The following is a 27,581-nucleotide window of genomic DNA, read 5'->3' on the forward strand; positions in this document are numbered from 1 at the left end:
TAGGCCTGTGCTAAATGAAGCTTCAACCTTTTTTCCCATTTGGCTTCATTGGAATACATCATAAAAGAGCAAAACTAAGGATTTTTAGACCACCCTTTGGCCAAATAAGGTCTTTGTGCTTCAAAGTTGTGAAACTGGATGACTGGAAACAAAAAACAAACAAAAAAATGGGGTGGGGAAAGAATGTCAAATACTTCCACAAATTGGTAAGCATGACGCAAACCTGAAATATTCTTATTAGTTCTCACCAGGAAAATCAGATATTGTCTTATTTTACAAGATGAATTTAAAAGTGTGTGAAAATTCAAAAGCTTTGCAAGATGATTTTTGTAGAAATTTTTTCTTTAATATTTTGGGAGGAAATTAGTGTGGGCTCATTTTTTTCCACCAATATTTCTAGATAAATTGAAAAAAAATAGTTTATTGTAAAGTTAATGTTGGTTCTGAGATACGCATAGTTTCCTTATGGGGCATCTATCAGCCAAATTATCGTAGACTTAACAAGAGAGAGTAAAAAAAGTACCCTTTTATCAAGATACAGAGATAGGCCACAGATGCCTTTTGGAGTTTCAGGGAATTTAATTACTGCTACTAGGACAACATAAAGTAGTATTATGAGACGTGGTAACATGCTGTCTAAAATGCAAAAATAGGGTGAGATCTGGGATGGGGCATTACAATACAGCAACTTCTAAGGGTCTTTAAGCTATGATTCTGGAGAGTAAAATATTAAATATGCCATAAAGTTGAATTTGTTTTTTAATCCACTTTATTTGCAAGATTTTAACATCTTGAACTATTCCTACCTTGTTTGTCAAACTTTAAGGACAATAATTATAATGAAGTATCACTCTAATCTGTGCTTTCAGTTTTCTTCACTTTCAGAATATTTAGATGTGTTGCTTCTCTCACCATTACATGAAGGTTAGTCTTGCCCACTTGATTCTATTGAGCGGTATAGAAAACTGCATATCTGTTTTGATGATTTTTACCTTTAGTGTTCACATTCTGGGGTGTTTCTCATATATATCAGAAGTAATTTCAGTTCTATGTAATTGTGTTATTTAATGAGATTATAAAACATAAAAGTTAAAATTAGCTCAAATAGTTATATATTACTTGTTAGATTTCCTTGGTCGTCCTTTTTAATCCTCACCTGAGGATATGTTTTTTTAATTTCTTTTTAGAGAGAGAGGAAGGGAGAGAGGAACATGGATCGGTTGCTTCCAGACAACTGATGGACTTCACAACCTAAGTATGTACCCTGCAGGGAATCACAGAGGCAGCCTTTTGATGCACAGGATGCTGCTCTAACCAACTGAGCCACCTGGCCTGGGATATTTACGTTTTCTTGTACGTAGAAGTTTTTACTAACAACTGAAAACTTAAAAATTTACTCCAGGCAATTTTATGCCACATGAAATTTCTCTGGTTTCAAAAGATGTTATGTTCAATTCTTTTTCAATTCCTGCACTGACATTTCCTCAATCATTGTTCTTTAAATCTGAGTTTAAGTAGGGACAGTCAATTTTACATTCATTGTTTTTGGACTTTTGGTCCATTTGTGTCACTATTTGAAAATATCAGGATTCTAATGATTTATTTAATTATTTTTTCCCATTTCTTAAATGTGTATTCAATAGTTTAGCAACTCTGTATACAAATACATGCAAGCTAAAACAGTTCATATTTATAAGACTTTAACTTGGTAAGTGGCACACAGAATATTGTGTCTCCACAGAATGTTGGGTCAGATATCATACTGACTAAACACAGGCCTCAACTTTACATCACCAATGCAGTGCCTTTCTTCTCTTAATTTTACCTCTGTTCAAGCTATCACAGTGTCTCTGCTAGTTTCTCATGAGGCAGAGATGAGTTTATTAAACTTGTAAATTTAAGTTGCGCTAATTGCTCATGTCTGCACTTCACTTTGCTCTCTTAGACAATTGTCCCAGAGTCATTTTGTCTTTTGAAGGATACAGATAATTACTCAACTTCTTTCTATTCTTTTTGTCATTCATTTTCTCTCTGCTTAACTTTTCAGCCCCTTGGTGAACAAATTTGTCCTAATTTTTTTTGCAGCAAAATACATGTTTTTAATATTTACACTCTGTAGCCCAAAAATTATTTTGGAAGGACACAAAGAGAAGTTTCCTTCAAAAGTCATAAGGATTGTAATTGAAAGTCAATATATTTGGCCTTTTGAAGTAAAGTAAGTAATTTGTGTTTTTGCCTCCCTTACATAATTTATATAAAGTTACAAAAAGAAATTGAGTCAGTTTGAAATTGAATTGCCATGGCCTAGAGCAAAGAATATCCTTACATGATATTATTCTATAATGTCATTATAATCTTACATATTTTACAACAGCATATTGCTCAATTATCCCAAATAAACTTACAAACTAATTCTTTGAATGTTTGGCAGCAGTATAAAAAAAAAGGACATGAAAGGATTTAATCCCTTTCAGAAGGAATTAAGGCACTGGGAAGGCACTTGAGCATACTGTATTGGCCCCTCTTGCCTTTTGTACCAAGAAGGACCCTCTTCTCACAATCCAATTGCCCTCAGCTGTTGCCTGAGCTTTCTGTTCATGCTGAGCTTGAAGCCTCCTGGTGGCTGGTACCATGGATCTGTCTCTCGCCCATCATGTGAGCTGGGCCCTCCCTGGAGAAGAAACCTGAGTTCCCCGAGATATGTGATCAGTGTTGGGGCCCCGCCAGCAGGCCAGGGGATCCCAAGGCAGGTGCTGGGCGTGGAGGCCACGGGGGCATAGGCTACCAAGGAGACAGAACTGAACCTCACATCACCCTGCTTGGCCCCGGAGGATGACTGGTTAGCCAGGGACCGGTAAGATTCCTCAGGGAAGGAGCAACCTAAGACAGGCACAGTCGCAGAGGGGCCATCAGGAGAGAACTTGGGGGTCAAGAGAGGTGCGGCACAGACCCTCACCCCGCCAACCTTGCAGGGGCCTGAACCCTCATCCCATCTGAGGGAGGTCTCCTGCCCCCATGACTGCTTTGCTTCCCCCACCCAGCTCAGATCGGGACCCAGGTGACAGTCAGTGACTTGGCTCAGCTCAGATTGGGACCCAGGTAACAGACAGAGACTTGGCTGACAGCAGCTGCCCTATATCTAAATCCAGCCTAGCACTCAGGGCCTTCTCAAGAATGCAAATAATCCTTTCCACTAATATTTACAGGGTAAACTAAGATTGTTGGTAGAGTATTAAACTTGACAGTAAAATAATAATCAAGTCTTCAGATTAATTTAAATAGGCTAATTGAAATAAGTGAATATTCAAGAAAATTTAATTTTACTGGACAAAAAGCTGTTCCTAAAGTGGTAACTAAACTTTGAATGGGTAGTTCATCTCATGGTAAAATTCCTGAACATGCAAAGAACCTAGAGCGGTGATATTTTTGTGCAAAAAATTAAAATTTAAAGTTATCAAGACTGCATGATAAAATTTACAAAAGCCTCCATTAATCAAAAAAAGAGTGGATAGTAGGGTAATACCATGTAAGGCAAAATATCCTATAAGTAAATTACATCTAGGAAATGTTTACTTTACAAAATTAATTTTCATTTGTAATGCTAACAGTAAGACACCCATGAGAAACACACATGGTGTCTAAATAAGACAAAGGGAAATCGTTTTGGCAAAAATAAAAAGGATCCCAAATCAATTATATAGAAAAGATTCCTTTATTAACTTTTGGTTGAGAATATGTTTGTATATTTTCAGAAAACAACTCCAAGACCATGTGGATTCCTGCAACAGAGAGGAATTGACAGTACTGCTCCAACAACGAAGATAAGAGGAGAAACAGTCCAGAGAAGGAAGATGCTGACAACACCTTGCCAAGCTAGCAGTCAGCAGCTGTGCATCGCAGCAGGTTGCCTAGGACCAAACCAGAGAGGGTCGGACCTGCATTGCCACCATGTGCCCACCATCCAGATATCATTGCTGACATGTACACATAAGGAACTGTTTGACATTGAAACGGGGACTCAGAACTGTTGGACATTGAAATTGAGACTCAAACATTATTTGTTATTACATGTTTATTTCTAGTCTGCAGAGGCAATAATTTTTAAAGGAAAGAAATGGGGAAAAAATAGATACAGAGGCAAAGAAGCATTGAATAGACTGTCAAATTACAGTGGGAAGTCAGGGGAGTTTGTTGGGTGGGGGCTGTAAGAGATCAACCAAAGGACTTGTACGCATGCATATAAGCATAACCAATGGATACAAGACACTGTGGGGAGGGAGGTAGAGGCGTGTACTGTGGGGTAGGGGAGGCCGGGGGGAGGTCAATGGGGGAAAAAAACGAGACATATGCACTACTATTTGCAATACTTTAAACAATAAAAAAAAATGTACAAATTGCCCAGTGTATTTTCTTCATACATTAATGTATTCAGAATTAGATAATGAAATACAATACTTGTAATGGCAAATGTACTTGATTTTATTTCATTTGATATTACATTTATTTCTATAACATTTAAAATAAGAATGCTATCAAAATTTAACTTAAAAGTATCAACAGTTACTGAAAATATATTAAATTTGAAAATGTATACGTGCATGTGTTTTGTATGTGTGTTTATCAAATTGGTCTCAAAAAGGGAATGCAACATTGTTTTCCAACCTGTAATTTCAGATATAATTTAATGGTAGCCTTTCAATAAGTTAGTGTTGAATGAATGAACATGTACGTGTATTTGTTTTGCTTTTGATGGTAGTGGCTTCAGCATAATTCTTTCTAAAATGTAACTTTTCCCTTGGTCAAAGTGACGACTGCAGCTGAGTCCCTGGTCTCTGCGCTTATGGGTCTGTTGAGGCCACAACTGGCGTGACCTATGTCAAGTGGCACCCACGGCGAGGAGGGCTGTGCTCTCATGTATCTGACGTCGCACCAGGGAGAGCACTTTAGACCCGAGGTCATCGCCTATCCCCATCTCCGAATTAGGACCAAGCCCTTTCCCTGTAGAGACGGTAACCATATTCTATTCCGTAATCCTCATCTGAATCAGCTGCCAACTGGCTATGAAGATGAATAAAGAGAACCTGGACCACTACCCAGTGGGGACCACAGCACTGGTTTGGACCACACTCTGCACACAGAACAGTGTATGGGACCTTAAGCTGACTTCTCTCCTAGTGTAAAATGACTATAGAGTATACTGATATTCCATCTCTTCGCTTATGGCAGGAGACAGCTTAAATAAATAACTTAGGTTAGTCATGAAAAAAATTAATTAAAATAAATAAATAAAATGTAACTTTTCTGCTGATTAGAGTGGGACTTGATTTGGTCAATGTATATTGTGTATAAATTCAAGGAAGAAGAATACATGCCCGTAAGGTAAGTGTTGTATAGTCATCTTTCTTCTTGGAGCTGTGGTGGGGTAGGTGGCCAATGACAGCCCTCTTTCCATTCCTATATTAGAACATAGGAGTCAGGCAGATGGAGATGAACTTACAAACTTGGTTACTAACACATCACAACCAACTGGAGGACAAGGTTCAGATATGTGGCGACATTGGTCATTAGAACACTTATCACTTCTGCTCACAGTTGTAATCAGAGAAAACAAATGCTTTACACCTGTCCCTGCTGAGATGCCCACAGACAGTAATTCATGTACCTGTGGGCAGACACATCTTTTCCAAGAAGAGGTTTAATACCAGACAATTATTCTTCGTTACTTCTCTCAAATTCACACATCTGGTACATCTCTTCTCTCAGGAGGAAGATAGAGAGAGTCTAAGTCCTCCTGTGGAGACTGGAGGACAAAGAACTGAAGGTACTCCTATAATTTCTGATGGGTTTAAATCATAATTGGAATTAAGTTTATGTCCTTTGTACATACCAAATGAGGTCAAAAGAGGTTGGACAGAAGTATGCTGGTTGGAAAAGAAAATCAATTTTGTGTTTTAAATTTTGCTACAGATAATTCACAACATGGATAATTAACTTCTTGATTGATTTGGGGGGAAATGAATGTTCCTCTAAGGAAGACTTTCCTCAGTTTCAGCTTGCTTGGTTTAACTGAAGATTTTCTCCAAGTTTCTTGTCCTGTGCTTAAAGGAAATGTTGTGCTTTATTATTTGAGTATATTCACTTCCATGAATGGGTGTTGTGTTAATAATTTCTGCCCCTTGATATTTATTCATTACTTTAAAACATCATTTACTTAGAACATTACCATTTTGGATCTCATGCCTAAACATTATGGAGCTGCATGACAGAGTTTTACATATTCATTTTCTCTGAGTTATAGTTTGAAATCTATGTATTTTTCCTGAATATGAAGAAGAAGTAGCTGGCATAGAACCTTAGGTTCAGTGAGGAGACTTAGAGCCCACTTTGGCCTGTAGCTAATTGGTTTTGTGAACTCTGGCAATCTACAATCTCTCTGAATATTCATTGCCTTTTAAATAAAATAGGGATTTGGATTAAATCAGTGATTTTCATAATTTAAAAGTTTCTTTTTAAACTAGAACTGAAATGTGAAACTTTTTTTGCATGAATCTATATTATATAAAGCAGAGACAAATAGAGCAGCCTAACTAAAGGGGGATGGAGACTCTGAAGCTATACAATCCTACAGGTGCCCCCAGGGGAAACTTTGATTCCTATGGGACACAGTTTGAGAATGACCAGTTATGAGAAAAATCCTTCTAATTATAAATCCTTGCAATTTAAAGTTGATGTTGCATTGTCTTTAAGTACATAAGGTTCTCTTTTTTTAATTTTATGTTATTGTTTAAAGTATTACACATAGTAGTACATATATCTCCTTTTTTTTCGCCATTGAACTTCCCCCAGCCTCCCTACCCCCTGTCGCATGCCCTCATCCCACCCCATCCACCCCTCCGCCACAGCGTCTGGTGTCCATTGGTTGTGCTTATATGCATGCATACAAGTCCTTCGGTTGATCTCTTTCCCACCCTCTCCAATACTCCCCAGCCTTCCCACTGTAATTGGACAGTCTGTTTGATGCTTTACTACCTCTGTATCTATCTTTTTGTTCATTAGGTTATAATGTTCTTTATTTTCCGTAAATGAGTGAGATCATGTGGAATTTTTCTTTCATTGCCTGGCTTATTTCACTTAGCATAATGCTCTCCAGTTCCATCCATGCTGCTGCAAATGGTAAGAGTTCCTCCTTTTTTATAGCAGCATAGTATTCCATTGTATAGGTGTACCATAGTTTTCTAATCCACTCATCTGCTGATGGGCATTTAGGCTGTTTCCAAATCTTAGCTATGGTGAATTGTGCTGCTATGAACATAGGGGTGCATATATCCTTTCTGATTGGTGTTTCTAGTTTCTTGGGATATATTCCTAGAAGTAAAATTACTGGGTCAAATGGGAGCTCCATTTTTAGATTTTTTGAGGAGAAAAAAAACCCCATACTGTACTCCATAGTGGCTGCACCTGTCTACATTCCCACCAGCAGTGCAGGAGGGTTCCTTTTTCTCCACATCCTCTCCAGCACTTGTCCTTTGTTGATTTGTTGATGATAGCCATTCTGACAGGTGTGAGATGGTACCTGATTGTTGTTTTGATTTGCATCTCTCGGATAATTAGTGACTTTGAGCATGTTTTCATATGTCTATTGGCCTTCCTCTGTCTTCTTTCAAAAAGTATCTATTTAGGTCCATTGCCCATTTTTTTTTTTTGTTGGATCGTTTATCTTCCTTTTGTTATGTTGTATGAGTTCCCTGTAAATGTTGTTGATTAAATCTTTATCAGTGATAACATTGACAAATATGTCCTTCTATACAGTGGGCTTTCTTGTTGTTTTGTTTATGGTTTCTTTTGCTGTGCAGGAGCTTTTTATTTTGATGTAGTCCCATTTGTTTATTTTCTCTTTAGTTTCCATTGCCCCAGGAGTGGTATCAGTGAAGAAATTGCTTCGGCATATGTGTGAGATTTCTCTGCCTGTGGATTCCTCTAGTATTTTTATGGTTTCCTGTCTTATGTTTAAGTCCTTGATCCATTTTGAGTTTATTTTTGTGTATGGTGTAAGTTGGTGGTCTAGTTTCAGTTTTTTGCATCTATCTGTCCCATTTTCCCACCATCATTTATTGAAGAGACTGTCTTGACTCCATTGTGTGTTCATGCCTCCCTTGTCAAATATTAATTGAGTATAGTGGTTTGGGTCATTATCCGGGTTTTATATTCTATTCCATTGGTCTATATGTCTGTTCTTGTGCCAGTACTAGGCTGTTTTGAGAACAGTGCCTTTGAAATATAGCTTGAAATCTGGTATTGAGGTCCCACCTACTTGGTTCTTTTTTCTCAGGATTGCTGTGGCTACTCAGGGTCTTTTATTATTCCAGTTGAATTTTTGGAGAGTTCTTTCTAGGTCTCTGAAATATGCCATTGGTATTTTAATTGGAAGTGCATTGAATCTATAGATTGCTTTGGGTGGTATGGACATTTTAATGATGTTGATTCTACCAATCCATGAACATGGTATGTTCTTCCATCTGTTTATTGTAGAGGGCCCCCTTGGAAGGCACACGAGCATTCTTCCTTAATAATTGTCAGCTGAAGCCAAGGCAGAGCCGCCTCTTGGATACACATCTTACCAAAAAGGCAGATGTGTTCTCAGCATTGACTTTTATCTTTACCCAGGTGTCAGGGATTGTGTTTTGATATCTACATCCAGTCTAGCACGGGGAATGAATACCACTTGGGCCCAGCCAAGCTCCTTTATCTTGAGTTTGGTGAAATCTCCTGGTATTTGGGGTCTAAAAATAAACACGCTGCTTACTTGCTGGGTTTCTGTCTCTCCCTCAGAAGAGGACGGTGGTCCCACACAGCCCCAGCTTTTTCCTTCCATTTTTGTGTCTTATCTCTTGCTTTTATTTCTCAATCCCCAGCCCCTCTACTCGAATAACCAGATCATTCTCTTTCCGTGCTGGACGTGGAAAAGAGGGACCCCACCATAGTTTGTGACTTCCTCTCCTTTTTCAGTGTCCTATAGTTTTCCGCATATAGGTCTTTTACATTCTTAGTTAAGTTTATTCCTTGGTATCTTAATTTTTTTGTGTGTGATGGTAAATGGGATTGCTTTTTTAGTCTCTCTTTCTGTAAGTTACTATTGGTGTATACAAATGCTGTCGATTTCTTGGCGTTAATTTTGTATCCTGCTGCATTGCCAAATTCATTTATTAAGTCTAATAGTTTTTTGATGGAGTCTTTTGGTTTTTTTCTGTACAATATCATGCCATCTGCAAATAAGGACAGTTTCACTTATTCTTTTCCAATTTAGATGTTTTTTATTTCTTCTTGTCTAATCACAATGGCTAATACTTCCAGTTCTATGTCAAACAGGTGTGGTGAGAGTGGGCATCCCTGTCTTGTTCCTGTTCTTAGGGGAAATGGTTTTAGTTTCTGCCCATTGAGAATGATGTTGGCTGTGGGTTTGTCATATATGACTTTTATTATGTTGAGGTATGATCCTTCTATTGCCAACTTGCTAATAGTTTTTATCAAAAATGGGTGTTGGATTTTGTCAAATGCTTTTTCTGCATCAATTGATATGACTATGTGGTTTTTATTTCTCAATTTGTTTACGTGATGTATCACGTTTATTGATTTGCGGATATTATACCATCCTAGCATCCCTGGGATAAATCCTACTTGGTCATGGTGTATGATCTTTCTGATGTACTGCTGGATCCGATTTGCTAGAATTTTGTTGAGGATTTTGGCATCTATGTTCATGAGGGATCTTGGCCTGTAATTCTCTTTCATTGTGTTTTCTTTATTTGGTTTTGGTATTAGGGTGCTGCTGGCTTCATAGAATGAGCTTGGAAGTGTTCCTTCCTCTTGAATTTTCTGGAATAGTCTGAGGAGGATAGGTTTTAGTTCTTCCTTGAATGCTTGGTAAAACTCCCTTTTAAAGCCATATGGCCTCAGGCTTTTATTTGCTGGAAGCTTTTTGATGACTGCTTCAATTTCTTCCATAGTTATTAGCCTATTGAGATGTTTAGATTCTTCCTGATTGAGTTTTGGAAAGTTGTATTTTTCTAGGAATATGTCCATTTCCTCCAGGTGGTCCAGTTTGTTGGAATAGAGTCATTCATAGTATTTTAAGCCATTCTTTGTATATCTCTGGGGTGTGTTGTTATTTCTCCTCTTCCACTTCTGATTTTGTTTATTTGGGTCCTTTCTCTTTGCTTCTTGGTAAGCCTGGCTAGAGGTTCATCAATCTTGCTTATCCTTTCAAAGAACCAACTCTTGGTTTCATTGATCTTTTGTATTGTTTTTTTTTGTTGTTGTTGTTTTTGTTTTTTTGTTTTGTTTTGTTTTGTTTTGTTTTGTTTTGTTTTTTTGGTCTCTGTCATTTATCTCCACTCTGGTTTTTATTAATTCCTTCCTTCTGCTTACCCTGGTCTTTTCTTGTTGCTCTCTTTCTAACTCTTTGAGTTGTAGGGTTAGGTAATTTATTACCATTGTTTCTTGTTTTTTGCAGTAGGCTTGTAGAGCTATGAACTTCCCTCTCAAGACTGCTTTCGCTGTGTCCCATAGATTTTGGATTGTTGTATTTTCATTGTTGTTTGTTGCCATGATGTTTTTTATTTCTTTGATCTCTCTGGTACCCCAGTCATTGTTTAATAGCATCCTATTTAGTCTCCATGTGTTTGATTTTTTTGGATTGTTTATTGTAGTTGATTTCTAGTTTTATGCCACTGTGATCTGAGAAGATGCTTGATATGGTTTTTATCTTCTTGAATTTGAAGAGACTTTGCCTGTGATCCAGTATATGGTCTATGTTTGAAAATGACCCTTGTCCACTTGAGAAGATGTGTATTGTGTGACTTTGTTGTGAAATGCTCTGAAGTTGTCAATTAATTCCATCTGGTCTAGTGAGTCATTTAGCATTAATATTCCATTGCTGACTTCTTGTTTAGGGGATTTGTCCAGTGTTGTTATTGGGGTATAAAAGTCCCCTACTGAAGGAGAAACCAAGGTGGCGGCATAGGTAAGCACCTAAACTGCTGCCCCGCACAACAATTTCAAAACTACAAGTAAATGATAGAACGGACACCATCCTAAACCACAGGAAAGCTGGCTGAGCGGAAATTCTACAACTAGAAGGAAAGAGGAAAAAGCTTACGGAGAAGGAGCTGCAAAGAGCTGAGGTACAGAGACACGCGCGCGCAGAGAGGAAGGGCAGCAGAGTGCCTGGCTGGCTTTCTCTGGCGGGAGGGGTAAAGAATCCCCCGACTGCACTGAACCCCAGTTCCGACTCCACTGAACCTCATTTCCGGGCGAATCCCTGTGGAGCCAGGCTCATACAGGGGGAGTTTGGACTGTCAGGTAGAGAGAAAGGCACACGGAGACTCGGAGACTCAGGGGAGCCTCAGCAGCAGGGGTCTGGAGGCGCGAGTATGCACAAAGACTGATTGCGGAGGTTACCACAGGCATTCCCTAGCGGAAGGGAGTGGAAAGCCCCTGACAGCACTGAACCCCAGCTCCAACTGCACTGAACCGCAGTTTTGGGCGAGCCCCTGGGGACCCATGCTCTTACGGGGGCAATCTGGACTGTAGGGTGCAAACTCAGGAATCATGGAAGGCAGAGGTCTGGAGACTGGCACGCAAGGGCAGGGTCGACGGGAAGCCAAGACTGGCTGCCCTGCCCTGCGACTCCACCCCTTCCAAATCTGAGTACAGAGAGTTTTGCAATCTGGCAAGGCTAATCCTATAAGGCTGTCTCCAGCACCGAACTTCTCCCAGCATAGGCACAGCTGATCCTCACAGCCAACTGGCCTGCAGGTCAATTCCTCCCAGTGATACCAACAACAATCAAGTCTTAACTACAACAAGGCTGTACACACAGTCCACTAAGGGGTGCACCAAGAGTGTCCACCTCAGGTTAAGTGGGGAGGCCGACCCACTGGGCCATATAGGAAACCTAGCACACAAAGCTACTCTACCAACTCAGGGAAGCAGTGAAAAATGGAGAGACGTAGAAACAGATCACAAACGAAAGAAATGGAGAAAAACAAATGACTGGTTATAGAATTCAAAACCACGGTTATAAGACTCTTCAAGAATATCCTAGAAATGGCCGATAAATATAACAAGACCCTCGAAGATTTGAAAAAGGAACAGCTAGAAATTAAACATACACTGACTGAAATAAAAAATATTATACGGAGACCCAACAGCAGACTAGAGGAACGCAAGAATCAAGTCAAAGATTTGAAATACAAAGAAGCAAAAAACACTCAACCAGAAAAGCAAAAAAAAAAAAAAAAAAAAAAAAAAATTGTAAAAAGAATCCAAAATGTTGAAGATAGTGTAAAAAGCCTCTGGGACAACTTCAAGCATACCAACATCAGAATGATGGGGGTGCCATAAGAAGAGAGAGGGCAAAATACTGAAAACCTATTGGAAGAAATAATGACAGAAAACTTCCCCGACCTGGTGAAAGAAATAGACTTACAAGTCCAGGAAGCACAGAGAACCCCAAACAAAAGGAATCCAAAGAGGATCACACCAAGACACATCATAATTAAAATGCCAAGAGCAAACGACAAAGAGAGAATATTAAAAGCAGCAAGAGAAAAACAGTTAATTACCTACAAGGGAACATCCATATGATTGTCAGCTGATTTCTCAACAGAAACTATGCAGGCCATATGGGAGTGGCAAGAAATATTCAAAGTGATGAATAGCAGGAACCTACAACCAAGACTACTCTACCCAGCAAAGCTATTATTCAGAATGGAAGGTCAGATAAAGAGCTTCTCAGATAAGAAAAAGCTAAAGGAGTTCATCACCACCAAACCAGTATTATATGAAATGCTGAAAGGTATTCTTTAAGGAGAGGAAGAAGAAAAAAGTAAAGATAAAAATTTTGAACAACAAATACATATCTATCAACAAGTGAACCTAAAAATCAAGTGAATTAAACATCTGAGCAACAGAATAAACTGATGAATATAATAGAATCAGGGGCATAGAAAGGAAGTGGACTGATAATTCTCAGGGGGAAAAGGCTATGGGGGGTGCAGGAAGAGACTGGACAAAAATCGTACACCTATGGATGAGGACGCTGTGGGGGGCGGTAAGGGCAAAGGGTGGGGTGAGAACCCGGTGGAGGGGAGCTATGGGGGGGGGGAAGGAGAAACAATTGTAATAATCTGAACAATAAAGATTTATTAAATTAAAAAAAAGTCCCCTACTATGATTGTATTACTGTCAATCTCTCCCTTGCTATTCTCCAGAAGTTTTTTTTATGTATTTGAGTGCTCCTGTATTGAGTTCATATATATTTACCAGAGTTATTTCTTCTTGTTGGAATGCTCCCTTCAGTATTATGAAGTGGCCTTCCTTATCTCTTTTTATTTCCTTCACTTTGAGATCTAATTTGTCAGATATAAGTATTGCTACCCCAGCTTTTTTTTCATTTCCATTCACCTGAAAAACCATTTTCCATCCCTTCACCATCAGTCTGGGTGCATCTTTTTTTCTGAAGTGGGTTTCTTGTAGATAGCCGATATATGGGTCATGTTTTTTTAATCCACTCAATTGCCCTATGACTTTTGATGGGGCATTTAATCCATTTACATTTAAAGTTATTATTGATAGGTACTTGTTTGTTGCTATTTTTATTCTTTAGCCCTGTGTTCCTTCTTTGCTTCCTATTTCTTCTTTTTACAGCAGACGCTTTAGCATTTCTTGCATTGCTGGTTTGGTCGTAATGAACCCCCTTAGTCCTTTTTTGTCTCTGAAGCTCCTGATTTCACGCTCAATTTTGATTGATAGCTTTGCTGGGTACAGTATTCTTGGATTTAGACCCTTCCTGTGCATGACTTTGTATATTTCATTCCATTCCTTTCTGGCCTGATGTGTTTCCGTTGAGAAATCAGTCACTATTCTGATGGGGAATCCTTTGTAGGTAACTTTCTGTCTCTCTCTGGCTGCTTTTAAGATTCTTACTTTGTCATTGGTGTTTGCCAATCTACACTAATAAAAGAGAAACATGCAAATTGACCGTACCTCTGCTATACCCACCAGCCAATCAGAGCGAGTATGCAAATTAACACAACAAAGATGGTGGCAGCCATGGAGCTGGAGCAAGCAGGAGGCATGGGTTGCCCCTGGCAATGGAGGAAGCCAAGCTTCCCACCTGCCCTGGCCAGCCCTGGCCAGCCCTGGCATCTGCTCAATGCTACAAAGTTTCAATTATAGAAGATAAATAAATCCAAGATACTGCGTCCAGCCTGCCCTGGCCTCAACTCTAGGAGGCACTGAAAAAAAACAAAAAGGAAAAAAAACAAGGGGCTGGGGGGGGGGCATGGCCATTCTGTAAACAGCCATCAGCCCTTCACCCAGGCTGGCCAGGCACCTCTGTGGGGACCCCCACTCTTAAGTGGGTGTGCCCAGCTTGAAAACAGCCCTCAGCCGCTCCCCTAGTCTGGCCATGCCCCCCAAGCAGGGACCCTCACCCCACAGGGGCCTGGCCAACCTACAAACCACCACAGGCCCCTAGCCCAGGCTGCTCCACACCCCAAGGGAACCCCCACCCTGATCCCAGACACCCATCAAGGCAAACCACCCGGCCCCCACCTATGCAACAGGCCTCTATCTATACTAATAAAAAGTAATATGCTCATTAGACTGGGAGACCTTCCAGGAGACCTTCCGGACATTCTTCAGGACAAAGTTATGGTGGCAGGGCCGAGGTAGAGGTGGTTAGAGGTCAAGAGGGGAGGGCAGTTGTGAGTGATCAGGCTGGGGGGGGCGGAGACTTTGGAGGTAAGAAGACCAGCAGGGGGGCAGGTTGGGGGCAAGCAGGCCATCAGTGGGGGTCAGTTGGAGGTAATCAGTACAGCCGGGTGGCAGTTTAGAGTGAGTAGGCCAGCAGGGGGCAGTTGGGGTTGAGCAGGCCAGTGGGGAGGGAAGGTGGGGGCAAGCAGGGCAGTGGGGGGGCTATGGAGGGTGAAAAGGCTGGCAGGGGGACATTTGGGGGCAAGCAGGCCGGTGGCAGAAGGCAGTTGGGGGCGAGCAGGCAAGCAGGCAGAGTCGTTAGGGGCAATCAGGCAGGCAGGCAGGCAGGCAGATGAGCAGTTAGGAACCAGCAGTCCCAGATTGCAAGAGGGATGTCAGGCGGCCAGTTTAGGCCCAATCCATGTAAACCGGCAGTAGGACATCCTTTGAGGGGTCCCAGATTGGAGAGGTTGCAGGCCAGGCTGATGAACATCCCATCCACCATGGCACGAATTTTGTGCACCAGGCCACTAGTTCCTAATAAGTCTTCCAAGGTCTGAGAATGAATCAACATTTAAACAACGAGAGGAGAAATTTGCCAAGAAACTATTCAGCTAAGAATGAGCTTCCCTCAGGTACATCTGAAACTCTACAGAGCACCATCAAAGTTCAGAATATGTCATCTCTTTTCACAGTGTCGTTGACAATTTTCTTCCAGATGGCCCTCACAATCTCTTCTTCTTTTAGGTACATATAAGCCAGATCAATAAGTTGATAGTCTACATCAACTGCTCTCTCGATGACATCTGCCACCTTACTCTTGGCAACCTAGAAGAGCATTAAAATAAAGGTCTACTTATTCAGGAGCAAATGACCAATCCCATAAGCAGAGTTAGTCCACAGAACTTATTGCTTTTCTAAGGTCTAGGAGTTAGAGGTGAGGAAGCTAACTGTTGACTTATAACATGTGATAAATGTTTAACAACTGATTAAAGAAGAGTCTTGATTTGTAGTAATTGCCAATTTCTATAGTGCAAATACTCCCTCCCGCCCCCATGGCTAATTTCAAGCTACCAATATGGGGACAAGATGCTTACAATTAAATCTTGTGAGCCCGGAGCTGGCTCCCCCATGTTGCTGCCTTTTACCCCCTGCCTCTAGGTTTATAGTCTCTTTGTGATCTATAGATTTACACAACCATTAAATTTACATTCCTAAACTAATTCACTCTATCTGAGATTATGAAGTTCATTCCAAACCAAATATCCAATGCTAAAAATTATCTATCAATGCAAAAAAGATGTAGCTTTAAGTGGAATACATTAGTGACGTAGATATGTAAAATTGGAGAAAAACTTCAAACAACACCTGTGGTAGGACAAATAGGTAAAAGAAAATAAACATCGTCACTCCAAAATATCTTATAATTTTTTTTGGTTACTAAATTGGTCATTAGATGATTATTTCTGCTTCATAATTTTATTATTTTTTCTTAGCTGTCTACTTTTGTCCTGGCCCACCAGACTGAACTTTTTAAATTATCTGTAATTATTCCCTCTTCATTACCCTCTTCTACCTCACTCTGTAATGAAAAGATTTGGGGTGTATTTTTAAATTTTCAACTCCTGATGCGTTAACCACTCCCATGGAGATTAACTGACATGCATAGATAGAAGAGCCAAATCAAATTAAAAGCAATACTTTGTGGGTGGAGCCTCTAAATCTTCATTTCTAACACGTTCCGCAGGTACTTTATAGCTATTAAAATTGGAAAAGCACTGACTTAATGCACAAAGTAACCTAACCTGGAGAGAAAGCATCCTACCAATGAAGAAAGGGAGGCCCATCCAAATTCAACAAATTCAAGCAGTGACTAGTTCTGGTCAGGACTCTATCTGCTGCCTCTTCATCTCCAAGGCCATTATCACTACCTTTGTAGGAGCTGAGGTGCCAAATCCCAGAAGAAGCATGAAGTCCCTTCATTGCACACATCTCTTTTCACTCTTTTGCAAAACAAACGGGTTTTATTTATTAAGAGAAATTTGGAGAGAGAAGAAAAACATACAATTGCTATTTTTAACAGTTTTAATAAGGTATAAGTCACATACCATAAAATTACCTCCTTTTAATTATACAATTCAACAACTTTTAGTATATTCATAGATTTGTTACCACTATACAACTTTGGATCATTTTCATCATCCCAAAGAAATTCACACTCATTAGGAACACCTTCCCATTACTCTCTCCATCCAGCCCCCGGCAATTACTTCCTGTCTCTATCTATTTGTCTATTCTGGTAATTTTATGTAAATATATTCATACACTGTGTAGCATTTTGTGACTACCTTCTTTCACTTAGCATGTTTTTAAGGTCCATCCCTGTTGTACTTCACTTATCCGTACTTCATTCCTTTTTATGGCTAAATATCCCTTTGTATGAATATACCAAATTTTGTTTATTCATTCATGAGCTGATAAACATTTGGCTTTTTTCTACTTTTTCCTATTATGAACAGTGCTTCTATAAACATCCATGCTCAAGTATTTATGTAGACATACATTCCATTTCTTACAATACGTAAATGTAGGATAGATTTCCATTTATTTGTGTCTTCAATTTTTTTCATCATCTTGTAGTTTTTAGTATGTAGGATTTCCACCTGCTTAGTTAAGTTTATTCCTCAGCAGTTTATTCTTTTGGGTACTATTATAAATGGGATTGGTTTTCTAATTCCATTTTCAGATAGTTTGCTGTCAGTGGAAAAAGACACAATATATTTTTGTATGTTGATTTTGATGCCTTTTATTTTTTAAAATAACATATTTTTATTGTTTAATGTATTACATATAGTAGTACATATATCTCTTTTTTCCCCCCATTTACCTTCCCCCAGCCTCCTCTACCCACTGTCGCATGCCCTCATCCCACGCACCGCTCCCCCCCCCCCAGTGTCTTGTGTCCATTGGTTATACTTATATGCATGCATACAAGTACTTTGGTTTATTTCTTTTTCTTGACTAACTGCTCTGGCTAAGACTTACATTACTATGCTGAATAGAATTAGCAAGAGTGGGCTTTCCGGTCTTGTTCCAGATCCAGATATTGTCTATGTGTCCCCCCAATTCTGCCAACATTTGCTCTATATATTTAGGTGTTCTGATGTTAGACCAGTATGTATTTACAATTATTATGCCTTACTAATTGACTGACCCTTTTATTGTTTTATAAAGCTCCTCTTTGTCTCTTAAAGTGTATTTTACCTGATATAAGTAGAGTGCTCTCATTTGGTTACTATTTGCACACTTTTCCTCTCCCTTCACTTTCAGCCTATGGGTGCTCTGTGCTCTGAAATCTAATGAGAGACTCATGTAGACAGCATGCAGTTAAGCCTTGGTATTGTTTGATGTTTGTTTTTATTTACTCAGTCACTCTGTCTTTTGATTGGGGAGTTTAACCTTTTACATTTAAAGTAATTATTGATAGGGAAAGTTCTATTGCGGCTAAGTTTAACAACTCCCAGCTCATGCCCCCTCGCCCCATGGCCAGTCCAGAGGCTCCTTGCAGGCCAGCATGCAGCTGCAGAAGCTCAGCAACCAGTATTTCACCCATCACCCCTAACCCCACAACCACAACATGCTGGATTTGCACTCTGCTGCAGGCCACCAGAGGAACCGGACAAACCAGCTCTTCTGAGATTGCACCTGCAAACACAGCAACATGGCAGCAGCAGCAGCATCCCCTGCTAGGGTGGCAGCAGCACCCCTGGTGGCTCCAGTGGTACCTTGGGCTGTTGTGCCAGTAGCAGCAGCAACAAGTCCACCTCTGTGGCCCATGTCCCTGATGCAATGCTGCTGCCCAAAGTCATAGACATTGATTTCATGGACGAGGAAGTGCTTATGTCCTTAGTGATAGAAATGGGTTTGGATGGCATCAAGGAGCTGTCTGAACTCTGGCTGGGGCAAAACGAATTTGATTTCATGATGGACTTTGTGTGCAAACAACGAGCTAGTAGAGTAAGCTGTTGACTAGATGGAAATTCGGTGAAAAGAATCAAACCCTTCAACTTCTTTGGTGTGAATTAAAACACATTCCCTTAGACACAGTATCTCACTTTTCAAACCTTGAAAGGTTTGAGAACTTGGAAACAAACTAAACTATAAACTTGTACAAGTTGGTTTAAAAAATTACTGCCACTTCCCCCCCCATCCCCGTTTTTGTTTCCTTTTTATAGCCTTGACATTCACCTCCCTTGTGTAGTTGAAATATCTAGCTAACGTGGTCTTTTTTGTTGTTTGTTTTCATTCCTGATTTCCTCACATTCTTCAGTGCTCAACTGTTAGATGTTAATCTTGGCAAACTGCTTAGTCTTGTGGATTTTGTAGATGGTTCCAAATGACTGAACTGCATTCAAATTTATGAGTGAAAGGAAAAATCGCATTAGTTGGTTGCATGAACTTTGAAGGGCAGATGCACAAACTCTGCACACTTTTTTGAACTATGCATTTGTGTACAGACTTATTTTTGAAATATGCTATACTGGAAGGTTAAACAGATGTGGCCCAAGCCCTTCTGGATCAGGAAAAGTCATACTGTTCTCTTTCAAGTTGGCTGCCCCTCCCCCATATGTACAGACAATAGTAGGGTGTGTGGAATGTCCTCAGTGGCAAACATTTCCCAGATTTTATTTTTCAAAATGTAGACTTTTAAGAAATTTTTTTTTAATATATTTTATTGATTTTTTACAGAGAGGAAGGAAGAGTGATAGATAGTCAGAAACATCGATGAGAGAGAAACATCGACCAGCTGCCTCCTGCACACCTCCCACTGGGGATGTGCCCGCAACCAAGGTACATGCCCTTGACCGGAATCGAACCTGGGACCTTTCAGTCCGCAGGCCGACGCTCTATCCACTGAGCCAAACCGGTTTTGGCTCAAAATGTAGACTTTTAATAACTACTTTGATCACCAGGTTAAGTCATGCAGTTACAAAGTACTTCAAATTACTGAAAGGATGTTATTGTTTAAAAACAGGAAAAGCTCATTCTTACGTAAATAATATCTGGCACTTCACTGGGACACTACTATTCAAAAGGCCCAGGCCGCTGTGGAATCTGTGTGGAAGGGGAGGCCTCTGGAAGGGGACACAAAGACAGTGTGAGTTTGGCCATTATTGGCAATGCTCATAGCTGCCAGCCAGACTCCAAAGAGGGAGCTCAACTTTTTTTTTTTTTCTTTCCCTGGAACACTCTACTTGAGTTTTTGTTCAAGCAGTCAACACAATAGACTTTGAAAAAAGTAGAGCGAATAATTAACATAAGGATGTTACTGTATTCTTTGAACTATATGTCAACAGTGTGGTTAAGAAATTCTGACAGTCTCACACAACAGAAATAGGCTCCATCATTTGCTTTGCAGTGATAGGAAAGAAGATAACTGACTCTCCATTGGGCTTTTTGTTTTGTTGGACAGCATACTACTGATAAACTATAAATGATACTGTTTTATGTTATAAAAATATTACCTTTTTCATTCATTGTGTTTATAGTTTTTCTCTGCTTAGTCAATGTTAGGCTTAGTAAGTGATTAAAGGCAATTTTATTACAGCAGCATGTACTTATTTTATTCTAGGAGAATAAAATGCATAAAGAGAAATACCATTTATTTTTGTTTGTAATCTATAGAATTGAATTCTTTTGCTGATACACCCAAATGGCTCTCTGGCATCTACTTTTTCTCTAGCACATGATCCCCTAACTTTAATTTCTTTTTTCTTAAGGGGCTCATTTGGATCAACCCATGAGAATGTTGTCCATTGTCTAATAAGCAATGAGAGAAAGATCTGTGGTTACATGTCAACTTGTGCTGGTCTACAGATGAAGAGGTGAAGAGAGTAGTAAAGAAGTCAGCGGCAATCCATCTGTGTGAAGGTCAAACCGGCTTCATTGTACACCTTGAAGACTTTCTCAATGGCATCGACATAGGCAGCTGTTCTCAGGTCCAATCCCAGGTTATATTTCATGGCTGTGTGCATGATTTCCCTGGCCCCAGAGCTCCACGGTGTAGGCTGAGCCAGAGCGCACAATGTCTTTCTCAGATGCCCCCGATATCCTGTCTTGGAACTCTGATGTGGGTACTACAGGAATAGTTCCACCATGCTTTCCAAATTTCCTTTTCAAACTCTCCTGAACCAACATGAGCAAGTGGTAGTTAGAATCCCTTTCATATATGAAGGTCAAACGGACATAGCTGACATGATTTTGTTTCTTCAGCCACTCAAAGTAAGATACAGTAAGCGCCCCCTCTACCCCAGCATTCAGGTAGAGATCTGGAATAACCATGATGTTCTTATCCAGGAAAATCTTATTGGCTTCTAGAGTTGTTGGCCCATTGGCACCTTCAGCGATGATACTGGCTTTGATTCTTGGTGCCCTGGACTTGGTCAGCTGCTTCTCACTGGCAGCAGGGATCAGTATGTCACAGTTGGCCTCTAAGATGCTCCCTTCATAAAGCTCTGCCTTAGGGAAGTCCACGATTGATCCATGCTGCAATTTGAAGTCTTCCAGTTCCTTTGGGTCAATACCATCTGGATTCCAGAGACTCCCATCAGATTCACCAACGCCAACACATTTAGCACCAAAGTGATGCAAATTCCTCATAGAGTGAAGGCCCACATTACCAAATCCCTAACCAACAAATGTTTTCTCTCCAAGCCCTGGTGTCATTTCTCAAATGCTCATGTAAGAAGCTTCATTGATGAAGTTTTTGATTCCATGGAAAACTCCCCAGCCAGTAGCAGAAATCCATCCCTGGACTGACGGGCTTGCCAGTGACAGGCATGGGCATTAGTATCCTAGTGCCCGATGGTGCGAGCACAGGTGTCCGCAATCCAGGACATCTCTCGCTCTCCAGGTTCATGTCTGGGGCAGGCACGCCAATGCCCAGACCAATAAAGCCCTTCTTTGCCAGTTCCATGGTAAACCTCCTTGTGATCTTTCCCAACTCATCATCGGTATAGTTCTTGGGGTTGATCATAACACCAGCTTTGGCACCCCCAAATGGCACATGAAGCACTGCACACTTATATGTAGTCAGAGAAGCCAAAGCTTTCACTTCATCTCCACTCACATCAGTGCTGGAACAAATACCTCCCTCCCTGGCAGGGCGTGCGGGGCTGACGGGGCTGGACCTGGTAGCCCTCGGTGACCTCCCAGGAGCCATCATGGCGCCAGATAGGGAAGGACAGGCACAGCACATGGTTGCAGGACTTGATCCTCAGGATGCCGCGCACCCACTTGTGCTTCTGCTCCTCACTCTCCTGGGTCTTGAGGTCCTCCACCAGCTTGTCCTCCACGATGCTGACACGCGGTGGAAGAAGCTCTCCACCATCCTGAGAAGTTGGGTTGTCCTGGCGGCCAGCTGCTGCCTGGCTGTAGTGTCACCAGGAAGGTGGTGGGAAGCCCCTGCTGCAGGGTGGCGGCTGCGGGCTGCCTGAGGGCCAGGCCGGCCCAGCAGCACAGCCTGGTCAGCTGCAGCAGAGCCCAGGGCTGCAGCCTGAGGCCTCGCCCAGGCAGTGGGACATGGCGGGAGCTGAGGAGAAGTTCTCTGGGAGGCTGGGGACCATGGGAGGGAGGGATGGCCCTGCAAGGGCCTCCCTTTTAAGCCACAGCTTCCTGCCCTCAGGAGCGGTCCCCTCCCTGGGCACTCGCTGCCTACCCAGGAACAAGGACTTCGGGCTTCTGCCAACCTTTCCTGTGAATGGCAGGGCTAGGGCCCTAGCCTTCCTAGAGCCTTGCCTCCTCCTCCTCCATGGTCTCCCAGGCCTCCCTGGCGAAGGTGCATGCAGGCCAGGCTGCAGGAGCACAGATTTTTATTTGTTTCCCTCTTCAACATTTTTGACACTGTGCTAATAGTTATATTTAGTATTGCAAGCTTTTTAGGAAATTTTGACAGTATTTTTGTACAAAACATTTTTTTTAAAAAAAACACTTGTTAACTTATTCTATTTTAATTTGCCCAATTCTATAAAAAGTTAAGAAATTAAAAAAAAGAAAAGAAAAGAAAATGACAAGTCTCACTGCATGGCCCAAGTTACTGTGCAAGCCCAATGGGGACCAAGCCCAGTGCCGGGCATGCGCACTTCAGTCTTGTCTGTTGCTGAGCATGCGCCTTGCTGCCAGCATTCTGGGAGGAGAAGGAAGGAGAGGCGGCCGTTTTCCTCCAACACACCCTTTTCTTGCTTGTGGAGACTGAACTGGTAGGTCCAGAGAGCAGCCCTCCCAGGACTTTAATTAACATCGGAGAGTGTGAGGAGGAACACCGGGCTTGGTAGGGGTGGGGTGTGGAGGGGTAGGGGGGTGGGGGGAGGGGTCGGGTTCTTTGGCCTTCTGGAGGGGAAGGTCCTGAGGTCAGTGCCTTTCTCCTCTCAGGCATCATGGCCGCCAGGGCCCTGCAAGTCCTCCCGTGACCTGGACGAGGAGGGTGGTGGGCTAATGAGGACAGGGGTCAGTGTAGAGTCTTAGGGGTATTATTTCAGGTGTCTGGGTCCTGTGGGCACCAGGGACAGGAACACAGACTCCAGAGTCCTCCTTGGGGCCCTGAGCAGGGGGTGGGGCAGGTGTGAGATGGTACCTCATTGTTGTTTTGACTTGCATCTCTTGGATGATTAGTGACTTTGAGCATATTTTCATATTCCTCTTGTCCTTCTCTATGTCCACTCTCGATACGTGTCTTTTAGGTCCTTTGCTCATTTTTTGATTGGATTGTTTATCTTCCTTTTGTTAAGTTGTATGATTTTTCTGTAACTTTTGAAGATGAAACTCTTATCGGAAATATCATTGGCAAGATGTTCTCCCATATAGTGGGCTTTCTTGTTGTTTTGTTGATGGTTTCTTTTGCTGTGCAAAAGCTTTTTATTTTGATGTAGTCCCATTTGTTTATTTTCTACTCAATTTCCATTGTCTTAGGAGTTGTATCAGTAAACATATTGTGAGGAGATATGTCTGCTATTTTGCTGCCTATGGATTCTTGTAGGATTTTTTATGACTTCCCATCTTACATGTAAGTCTTCTATGCATTTTGAGTTTGTTTTTGTGTATGGCGTAATTTGGTGATCTAGTTTCATTTTTTTGCATGTATCTGTCCAATTTTCCCAACTCCATTTATTGAAGAGACTGTTTTGACTCCATTGTATGCTCTTGCCTCCTTGGTCAAATATTAATTGAGAATAGTTTTTGGGTCAATATCTGGGTACTCTATTCTATTCCATTGGTCTCTATGTCTGTTCTTGTGCCAGTACCAGGCAGTTTTTAGAAGGGTGGCTTTGTAATACAGCTTGATATCTGGTATTGTGATCCCTCTAACTTTGTTCGTTCTCAGGATTGCTGCGATTATTCCAGGGTCCTTTTTTATTCCATATAAATTTATGGAGTGTTTGTTCTAGGTCTGTGAAATATGCTGGTGGTAATTTTTATGTATTTTTATTGATTTCAGGGAGGAAGGCTAATGGAGGGAGTCATAGAAACATCAATGATGAGAGAGAATCATTGACTGGCTGCGTCCTGCACGCCCCCTACTGAGGATTGAGCCCACAACCAGAGCATTTGCCCTTGACCAGAATCAAACCTGGGGCCCTTCATTCTGCATGTTGATGCTCTATCCACTGAGCCAAACCAGCTAGGGCTGCCATTGGTATTTTAATGTGGATTGCATTGAATCTATAGATTGCTTTGGGTAGTATGGACATTTTAATGATGTTGATTCTACCAATCCATGAACAGGGTATATTCTATCACTTGTTTATATCTTCCTCTATCACGTTTTTCAATGTCCCATAGTTTTCTGAATACAGGTCTTTTACCTTCTTAGTTAATTTTTTTCTTAGGTAACTTAATTTTTTTGTTGCCATAGTAAAGGATATATATATATATATATATATATATATATATATATATTTAGTATCTCTTTCTGTGAGTTCATTATTGGTATATAAAAATGCCATAGATTTCTAGGTGTTAATTTTGAATCCTGCTATGTTACTGAATTTATTTATTAAATCTAGTATTTTTTTGGTGGAGACTTTAGTGTTTTTTATATGCAATATCATGTCATCTGTGAATGACAGTTTTACTTTTTCTTTTACAATTTGGATGCCATTTATTTCTTCTTCTTGTCTGATCGCTATGGCTAGCACTTTCCAGTACTGTGTTGAACAGGAGTGGTGAAAGTGGGCATCCTTGTCTTCTTCCTATTTTTAGAGGTAATGCCACAGTCTTTTAAATGAATAATGTAATAACAATATCCTTCATATAAATCTTTCATCAAAGGTTGAAGAAAAGAAGGAACAGAAATGTAGTAAAAGGGAAGTGTCAGGAAACATGTATGATGGTGATCATGATAACACTGACACTGATGGACTGAGTCTGCAAAGTAACAGTGAACAAACTGATAACCAGCAACCAAATGATGAAATTAATTAAAACATAGTCTTCTTAATGAATAATGTAATAGCAAAGCTAAATGATAAAGCCAAATGATAAAAGTAGTGAAAACACAGTCTTCTTAATGTGTAAGGTAGTAACAACATCCTTAATATCAAACTTTCATCAAAGGTTGAAGAAAAGAAGGAACAGAAAAGTAGTAACCAGGAAGAGTCAGGAAACATGTTTGATGTGGCTAATGATGACACTGACAGTGTTGGTGTGAGACAGAAAAACAACAGTGAACAAAGTGATAAGCACCGGTTTCCTATTGTGCAGAATGAAGATTCTGATAGGTAAGCCTATAGCAGTATTTAACAGTAGGTAATTATTTTCCTGTAAAACAAATTCCAATTTGAGCTAATATTCATGATGAACAAATTTTATATTTATGCTAGAGTGAATCTTGCTCTGTAATCAGAAAATGCAAATCAACAAACAATAAGATAACATTTTTTTGAACTTATAATGATAATTATGGTATTTAAAAAAGAAAACCAGTATTTTCCCATTGGAGGAAAAAGCATTCTCATGCAGTACTGTAGATGAAATTGGCACATCTTTTTCAAAGGGTAATTGAGCTTCTTCCAAAATGTCAGGCCTAAACGGGCAGTCGAACATCCCTCTCACAATCCAGGACTTCTGGCTCCCAACCACTTGCCTGCCGGCCTGCCTGATTGGCTCTAACTGCTTCTGCCTGCCAGCATGATCACCCCCTAACCACTCCCTTGCCAGCCTGATCGACGCCTAACTGCTCCCCTGATGACCCAATTGCCCCTAACTGCCCACCCCTGCTAGTCTGGTTACCCCTAAACTGCCCTCCCCTGCACGCCTGGTTGCCCCTAACTGTCCTCCCCTGCAGGCCTATTCCCACACTACTGCCTTCCCCTGCAGGCCTTGTCCCTCCCAACTGTCCTCCCATGCAGACCTGATCACCCCCAGCTGCCTTCCCCTGCAGAACAGGGTCCCTCCGAAGTGTCCTCCACTGCAGGCCTCATTGCCCCCAACTGCCCTCCTATGCAGGTCTGATTGCCCACAACTGCCCTCCCCTGCTGGCCATCTTGTGGCAGCCATCTTGTGTCCACATGGGGGGGGCCATCTTGTTTGTTGGAGTGATTGTCAATTTTCATATTACCTCATTATTATATAGGATAACAGTTCATTTCATGTTGATCACAGCTTTGATTGTGTTTAGCTGCAGATTAACCTTACAAAAAGAAAAAGAGAAGATACGAAAAGCTGATCTGTTACATAAAAAAAATACGAAGCAGTTAAGGAAAAAAGAAGGGCAGTCCATGAAAGCAGTTGAAATGAACCCCAAAGTTGAAAATACCATAGGAACACAAGTCATGGCCCTGAAGCCTGTAAGAGGGAATGAGGTAAATTTATCTTTGGTAAAAATGTCTTATATCTAACAGTATTTTATGAATAATTGTATCCCTTTGATTTAATGTACAGTATTACATTTAAAACAAACACAAAATGGTATCTCATTCAAAATATGAACTGTGACATTTATGACTAAAATTAGTAATTTATTACTATCCTTGGCATGTAGTTGATGCTCTGTATAAGTTTTCTAAATGAAGAAAGGGACCATAAATTGAGTTTAACCATTCACATCAATGTTAATTTTGGCTTTTAAAAAGGTTAACATGTAGGCTAAATTGCCTTGAGACTGTGATGGAATTACTCAAATGTTCATAAACAAATTTTATTTCACAATACTGCATTTTTGCTCTATGACAAATCTAGCGATCACTTAAGTTAAAATTTGAGGTTTTCATGAAGGCAAAAGATGCTTATGCTTTAAAAGGCTGCTTTTTAACAATTTTTTAAGGAGCTGTTCTTAAGGTTTGAAATTTTTGTTAATGGTATGGGATAAAAAACTAAAGAAAATGTGTCCCTAGGTTGCTGAAGAGCAAAATTACACTCAGAGGCAACTTTCTCAAGAACAGAATGCCAGTATATTACAATAATTATTGTATTTAAAAAATAAAACAAGAACTATGGAATTCTGACCAAACACCCTTGCAATCAAAAGCGGCTAGAAAGAGCTCATTAGAAAGTGAAATCTGAGGTAGTTTACATAGTCATGTACAACTGTGTGTGAGTATTTGTGCAGATATGTGAAATCCACTATGGTACATATGGGAACTATAGATAATTTAAATACATATCTCTGTGTGTGTGTGTGTGTGTGTGTGTGTGTGTGTGTTAGGGGTGGCATTTTTGGTCCATTGGATAAAATTATATTCTTAATTCAAATCTATTTGTCTCTCCCAGTCAAGTAGTGACATTCACAATGCCTTCATCCTAAGGGGAGGCTTTTAATATTTTCGATA

At 40.6% G+C, this 27,581-nt stretch overlaps 1 pseudogene across 1 annotated transcript; it reads right to left on the reverse strand.

The window, feature by feature from the left end:
• Positions 1–20,663: 20,663 nt before the first annotated feature.
• LOC308241528 (glutamate dehydrogenase 1, mitochondrial-like) lies at positions 20,664–23,056 on the reverse strand (annotated as a pseudogene). The gene is made up of 2 exons: positions 22,854–23,056; positions 20,664–22,319 (listed from the first exon to the last, which is right to left on the reverse strand). The product of its transcript is annotated as a glutamate dehydrogenase 1, mitochondrial-like (transcript).
• Positions 23,057–27,581: the final 4,525 nt, after the last annotated feature.

The sequence above is a fragment of the Plecotus auritus genome (genome assembly GCF_963455305.1).
Source record: "Plecotus auritus genome assembly, chromosome: 1".
NCBI lineage: Eukaryota > Metazoa > Chordata > Mammalia > Chiroptera > Vespertilionidae > Plecotus > Plecotus auritus.